General features: G+C 30.1%; 1 long non-coding RNA gene across 1 annotated transcript; it reads right to left on the bottom strand.

The window, feature by feature from the left end:
* Positions 1-2959: 2959 nt before the first annotated feature.
* On the bottom strand, positions 2960-5960 carry LOC136998530 (uncharacterized). The gene is made up of 2 exons (XR_010889109.1): positions 3607-5960; positions 2960-3272 (listed from the first exon to the last, which is right to left on the bottom strand). It is a non-coding gene; the product is annotated as an uncharacterized lncRNA (long non-coding RNA).
* Positions 5961-8292: the final 2332 nt, after the last annotated feature.

Raw genomic sequence — 8292 nt, 5'->3', positions numbered from 1 at the left:
TTTCAATAGACAAAATATTCGCACACCAAGATAAAATTTTTGAGACCGTTGTCAAGGACAAAAAATTGGCATCTGTTTTAAATAATTACTATCGCATAGCAACACAGCTCGTTTTATTGTTTTATAAATGCTAGCAAATGTAAATAATCTAAAGGCCATATTACACATAACAGAATAAATTATAATTTATTTTAAATTTATTGTAAAAATGTTTAGTATTAATAAAATTAATTAGTAATGTAAAAGTATTAGTAATATAATGTAAAAAATCTAAAGCCCATTTTTCAACTATTTTACATGCGAGCATTTTACTAACTACTAAATTAACAGAATTAATTGTAATTTATTTTAAATTTATTGTAAAAATGTTTAGTCTTAATAAAATTAATTAGTAGTAATTTTTTAATAAATTATTAGCTAGCATAGCATGTTCCGTGCCTCGATGGCTTACGCTGAATTTTCCATTCAGGCCGTTCAATATTTTACATCAGTGCTCGGAATTAGTCTGAACATTTCAGCCGATTTCCGTGGTATACGCCTCTTTTCCTCTCCTTACCGCGCGCGCCGCAGCCGCTAGGGCCAGCGCCGCCGAGCATTAGGAGCGACACTATCTGATTGTGAGTGGGTTCTTCTCCCTATTTATTAAAATTAAAAAAAATGTATTAAAATTTATTAAAAATAAATTTTTTAATTTTAAATTTATTAAGTGGAAATATTTCAATAGATTTTGACGTCACCCATGAGATACTAATGCTGACGCGTTTTTTTTTTAAGTGGTTTCCCCCGTAGACCTATTCCACTAAAGATAAAAATAAATTCTTAATTTAAAAAAAAATATATATAAAAGAGATTTTCTTAATTAGATTTTCTTGGCCTTTTATGAGAATGAACAATTGATGCAATAATGTAGATAAAAACCACTTTTTGAAAAACGTGTCAGTATTAGTACCTCATGGGTGACATAGAAATCTATTAAAATATTTCCACTTAATAAATTTAAAAATAAAAAATTTATTTTTAATAAATTTTAATACATTTTTTTAAATTTTAATAAATAGGGAGAAGAACCCACTCATAATCAGATAGTGTCGCTCCTAACGCTCGGCGGCGCTGGCTCTAGCGGCTGCGGCGCGCGCGGTAAGAAGAGGAAAGGAGGCGTATACCACGGAAATCGGCTGAAATGTTCAGACTAATTCCGAGCACTGTTTTACATAAACAAATACATTATCATAAAACATTTCGCAATTTATTTCTTTTGTTCTACACTATTTTGATAATACATCTTAAATTTATTATAATATATACGGCTGGGCACGGAACATGTTAAGGTATAAACGGAAAAATAAGGAATATAAATTATTTTATCAAAATTATTAAAATAACTAAAACGAGACAATTGCAAATTCGCGAAATGAAGTGTTTCAATAAAAAAAGACTTACCTATCTGATGTTATCCCTCGCTGTTGTCCAAGTAGCTATTTTCTTACCGATGAAGATTATATAATATTCCTCGCTGTCTAATCCTTGCAGTTTAAATATTCTGTCTCACCAAATAAAAATTTAAAAAATTTTTTAATTTCCAAATTTTCAACACACACTATATTCGCACAAAATATTCGCAGATGAAATTTTTGTCCGGCAGCTCTCGCTATTGCAATCAGAATGATGCAAAGCGCGACAATTGTTAAAAATGCCACTCGACAACGCTAACGGTTCCACCAATCACAAGCTTGTGAAATGTGACGCAGCATGTGTCCGCGAATCCGCAGACCGTTGTCGAGAGCGATAACAAATAGACGTCTGTTTTAAATAATTACTATTGCGTAGCAACACAGCTCGTCTTATTCTTTAATAAATGCTAGCAAATGTAAAAAACCTAAAGGCAATATTACACATAAAATGTAAAAAACCTAAAGCCCATTTTTCTACTATTTTACATGCGAGCATTTTACTAACTACTAAATTAACAAAATACATTATAATTTATTTTAAATTTATTGTAAAAATGTTTAGCATTAATAAAATTAACTAGTAGAAATTTTTTTATAATTATTAGCTAGCATAAGATATATACAACTTAATACAATATATTAATAAAAAAAATTCATATTAAAATTTAAACGAATATTTAAAAAAAAAATCTGTATATAATTCTGCACACGCATGCTATTATGCATGTATAATTTTATTATGTATAAAGTTCTAATGTCACTTATACAACACATAACAAATATTGAAGAAAGTAGAATGATAAACTCACATACGGAACATTCTTGATATATTAAAATAAATATAACGCTTCTTATACTTAACATTATATTCATATCGTATTGCTCTATAGTTTAAAAACAGTTTTATTACATAGTCTTTTTAGTAAGTAATGTGGATAGCTATATAAAAATGTGTTTAAAATAAATTAGAGCTGTTTCTTTCGAATGTTTTAGAAAGGATTAAAAAATACGTTACACGCATGTTGTTTGGCAATTTTAAATAAATTTGTAAAATTTTATTTAAATTATATCTTGTCTACAGAATGTATATATACAAAATCTATAGAATTAAGCATTAATAAAACAATTTGTGTTTTTCAAGTTTTTTAAAAATAAATTATTAATTTTATTAATTGTATTAAAGTATCATTAAATTAAATATACGATGTATCATAATACCATTTAATTAAATATCATCATGTGACGGCAGAGCATGCTGCATTTCTGCCGTGTTTTTGCCGTCATAGCGTGTTCGCCGACAAGTTTGATTTCTACCGACAATCTGCTGTTACACCGTGACAGCAAGTTATGTGCAATCTCTGTATGCATTCTGCCGATATATTATACCAGCATAAAATGTTTGAAATTTGCTCTATTTATGTTGGTAAGCTATGCTCAATTTTTGCCGCATTTCTGCCATTACATAATGATACACGTTATACTCGATTTTTGCTATGTTTCTGACGACATTAACTAAAACGGCATACTCTGCAAGAATATTGACAGCATTTTGTCGATATAGTATGCAGCATATAATTTGCAAAACGTGCTCTGTCCGATTTTGCTATCTGGGACGTTAGTTCGATTGAATTTATTTGTTATTTTCATTAAATTTTTGCGAAATTAAGCCGTTTTTGTCTTATAAGCCTTTTGAAAGAAATTGCTGAATAGGTAGATAAATATGAAAAAAATTATTAGCAAGAAATACGTTAGAGCCTTTGTCATTCGGCAGTCCAGAACCAACGTTGCTATTAGATAGAAACATAGCATTCCAAAGTGCAACTGAAATTTGATAAAGAATTTTAATTATTACATCTGAATCATTATATTATAATAAATCTATAATAAATGTATAATTGTCATTTCTTCCAATCTTTTTTTATTAAATAAACAAATATTATAAAAATATATTCAGCACACTAATTGAAAAGAATAGCTGAGAATAATAAAATAAAACGTTTAAAAGTAATGTCGACATTAAATTCGATTATTAAGTTATAGAAATGCAATCGCGTATTGAAAAAGATTGACGAGAATTAATTCAATATCAATTGAAAGAAATAAAATTTTAATAATCTGTATAAATTATTTTGGCAGTATAATGCTTGATAATTACCAGCTGAATACAGGTCATATATTTCTTCCACCAAATGTACTTTTTGTATTTCGAGCCAAGCGCGGCGATGAAATAATAACTGTACATAATAATGTGAACGACGGAATTCAAAAAAGCTACTACGACACCCTGTTCACCAGGCAGCAAATTCAAGTAGCACCACGAACCAAGGACCGTTATTGTATGGTGATAAACGTGAAGGAAAGTCAATTGATTCTGTTTCTTTCTCAACACCATAAATACCTTCAAAAAGTAGAGAAAAAAATAAATATTATTAGTTATATTTTTTAATAGATGTTTTTTTCTTATCTTACTCAACTTTATTTATCTTACTATACATAAGAATAACTATTTTATTAACTACCATAATGATTAACTCATCTGCATTAATTTTATTGTGTATATATGTACATATGTATTTATATATATGATATGCATACATTTGCTTACCGTATCTAGAAGCTCGGTGACTTTTGCAAGGAAATACCACAACCCACTTTGTGACAGCTGGACATTCAAAATATACCGACATAAAATTCGATTTATGAATCACCGACATAAAATTCGATCTATTTTTAGCAAAATTATTTCTTTAAGAAACACATATAGTCGAATCTGCTTGGTTATCATGTAAACAGAAATAAACTACCTTAACACTGTTTAATATCCAAATGATCATGATCAATTTGACCAAAAAAATTACGCTAAACAAAAAAATATCTCTTAATTAGATAAAATGAATTTAAGCATATGGATCGAATTTTGTGCCGGTGAGGGTATGATATACAACATTACAAATTTATCGTAAATAATTATTGTAAAAATTAAAAAAAAGTGTTTTACCGCTGTTCGTATGTATTTTCTTCGTGACATAGGTAAGCGGTGGATATCGTTACATCCGTGAAACGAAAATAGTTGAATATTAAGATCTAAGAGCTGAAATCAATACATTTTTTACTACACATCAAATTATTCTAGTTGATTCCTTTACATTCAGTTTTTTTTAAATTTAGATAGTTATGTCAAAACGTTAACTTCAATTAATTAATTTTTAACATAATTTTGAATTTATAAATATATACATATTAATATATTTTCCAGTCATTTACACAATAATTATACTATTTAATATTTATTTTGAAGCTTTCACGATTCACATATCAAATGCTAAAGTAATCTTTTATTGAAAATGGAATAATAGAAAGTGAACAAAGTACATATTGTCACACGTTTTTCAGTGAAAATGTACTTTGTTCACTTTCTATTATTCCATTTTCAAAAAAAGATTACTTTAGCATTTGATATGTGAATCGTGAAAGCTTCAAAATAAATATTAAATAGTATAATTATTGTGTAAATAACTGGAAAATATATTAATATGTATATATTTATAAATTCAATACCATGTTAAAAATTAATTAATTGAAGTTAACGTTTTGATAACTATCTAAATTTAAATAAAACTGAATGTAAAGGAATCAACTAGAATAATTTGATGTGTAGTAAATGATGTAGTAATTGATGTGTAGTTTAATATTAAACATTAACAGATTTCACGCGCGCGCGCGCGCAGAACCACAATATTATACTTACCAAAGATGTTAACCAGACACTGAAAAGTATTTGAAATCCATTGTATAATATCATTGTTCCATTGAGTTTGAAAGGTGGTTTTTGTTCCATTATTCTTGGTCCTTCTATCGTAAATATTAAATATGTCACAAGAATGCACAATAGAGGGTATGGAGATCCCATTAGAGGCCACGTGTCTATCATCGGATCTGTGTCAAAAAACGAAATATAATTCGTCTATTTCTTACGAAAATTCGTAAAATACGTTTATTGACTAAACAATTTTTAAATTCAATTCAATGTTAGAAGAAAGGAGACGTCAACCTCGAGAATCGCTTGAAAAACTAAACTAATTCCGAGCACTGATCTAATTAATAGTAGGCTATAGCTATATTTCATAAACTATAATTTATTTCTAGAATTAAAATTCTTATAGCCAGTGATGCATTCCAAGCGCACACGGACGCGTGACGTAATCGGTACTCACTTGTGTGCACCGAGCAGCGTGCAGCACCGTACGGTGCTAGCCTGCTCGAACTTGAATCACTGCTTATAGCTGTGGTCAGGAAATAATTATTGTAAAAATTAAAAAAAAAAGTGTTTTACTGCCGTTCGTAGATAGTTTGTGACGAAGATAAACGATAGACATTATTACAACCGTCAAAAAAAAAAAAAAAAATAATCGAATACCGCGCTCTAATAATAATGAAACAGAGTCTTACTAATAACAGATAATCTTGCTAATAATGAAACAGTGTCTTGTGCTATCGAGTTAAATACGAATGAAAATATTTATGATGATTTAATGCATGTTGAAAGTGAACAAAATCTTGAAGTCAATGACATATTAATCGTAGATAATGATTGTAGTAGTACAATCAGTAATGACATATCTTTGGACACTGTAAATCAGGCATTTCAAGAATCTTTAGCATCAGCGTTTATAAAATGTAATCTGACCCATACACAGGGGAATATAATCTTAAATACATTACGATCACATAAATGCCATACGTTTCTACCAAAAGATACAAGATCATTACTTAATACGCCGCGTAACAGAACTGCAGTTTGTTCAATGTACTCAGGACAATACCTTCATATTGGTTTTGAAAAAGGCATTAATAATATTCTGAAGAAAACTCCACCGAATCAGATTCCTTCCGTTTTTGAAGTAGACTGGAGTACCGATGGCGCGAAATTAAACAAATGTGGGACAATGCAAATTTGGCCGATCCAAATTTCAATAAGCAATATAAGTAACAGCAAACCGAAAATAGTGAGTATTTATATAGGGAATAAAAAATCAGGTGACATTAACTTATTTATGGATGAATTTGTAACTGATGTATTGCAAGTTTTTGAAAAGGGCGGTATAACATTTAGTCATCAACAAATTCCCACTACACTGAGAGCATTCATCGCAGATGCTCCAGCACGTTCTTGGTTATTGAATCATTATGGGCACACATCATCATGCATGCGGAAAATGTAAAGTTGTCGGCATACGATATGAGCAACGAATGATCTTAGGTACGAATCATTGTTTAAGAACCGATGAGGAGTATATTCGGATGACAGACCGCGATCATCATAAGGGAAGAAGCCCTTTATCTCGATTACCTATGGGAATGGTAACACAAGTTCCCGTAGACTATATGCACTTAGTGTGTACAGGAGTCGTGAAGAAATTGTTATTTAACGACGTGGATTACGGGCAAATGTGATAAAAAGACAAAATTATCAGGCCGAAACCTAGATGTAGTATCAAAACGACTTGAACTTCTTTCCCATTATTGTCCACGGGACTTCGCCAGAAAACCTAGGTCATTGAGCGACTATTCGGATTATAAAGCCACAGAGGGACGACAGTTTATTTTATATACTGGGCCTACAGTAATGCTTGGCATTATGGAAAAACAAACATGTATTCATTTATTATTTCTACATACAGCAATTCGTACGCTTTGCAGTAACACATTTTCGAATATGTCTCTGTTACAGTGTGCAGAAGTAGCACTTAAAAAAATATGTTGAAAAATGTCAAGTTTTCTATAAACTTTCTTTTATGTCATACAATGTGCATGCTTTGCTACACCTGGTGGCAGATGTCAAACGCTTTGGTCCGCTTGACAGTTTTTCCGCTTTTAAGTATGTAAATAATATGCAATTCTTTAGACGCTCGTATAGAAAACCTCATCAGGCTTTACAGCAATTTGCCCTCAGACAGGCAGAAATAAATAATCATGAGCGGAAAGAACATTCCGCACACAGTAGTGCAACAGTTATACAAATGTTCGACCGGCATGGTGAAGGTTCTCTTCCATTAGGATTTTCTTCTACACATTGTCAACAGTACACAAAGATACAAACCGGAAGTATGTATTTTAATGTTATTTCACTTGGCAACAAATGTTGTATTTTAAAGGATTCTTCAGTATGTGTCATCAAAAACATACTAGAAATGAATGAAAGGTACCATTTTGTGGTAAAGAAATTCGAAATTATGGAAGATTTTTATGATTTGGGTATTTCATCATCATCATTAGATACTTATAAATGCTCTGCGTTATCAAGCGATCTTTATGTAATACCTATTACTGATGTGCGGGCAAAATGTTACATGATGTTATATTGGAAAACTATTGATGACGAGAGTTCTGATTCCAGCAGTGATTCCGAAACCGATAAGCCGGTTGCTGGTGAATATGTTATATCAGTTCTTTTATAGGAACTATAGGAACCTACAGTAACAAAGAAACACTTAAAGGAGATAATGAAAAATAAAAGGGCAAAAACATGAGTATATACACAATCCAATATTATTAAATAAAAGTAATGAATAAATGTTTCCTCGAAATAACTCAAATTGTATATAAAACTTGTATAGTATTCTAACATAGTAATATTATTCGTAACATTGTACATATTCCACTTTTACAAGTTCCTTACTGTATTATATTTTATTAGTGTATAAATTATATTACAAATTTTGTGTAAATAAAATTAAACAAGATACGTCTATTAATGCATTGGTCAAGCGCGTATAAATTACATTGTCAAAATATAATGATATTGATTTCTTTCATCAATGCAGAGATAATCCATTTAAAA

This window comes from Linepithema humile, chromosome 3 (genome assembly GCF_040581485.1).
Source record: "Linepithema humile isolate Giens D197 chromosome 3, Lhum_UNIL_v1.0, whole genome shotgun sequence".
Classification (NCBI taxonomy): domain Eukaryota; kingdom Metazoa; phylum Arthropoda; class Insecta; order Hymenoptera; family Formicidae; genus Linepithema; species Linepithema humile.
This window is presented reverse-complemented; position numbering and strand designations above follow the sequence as displayed.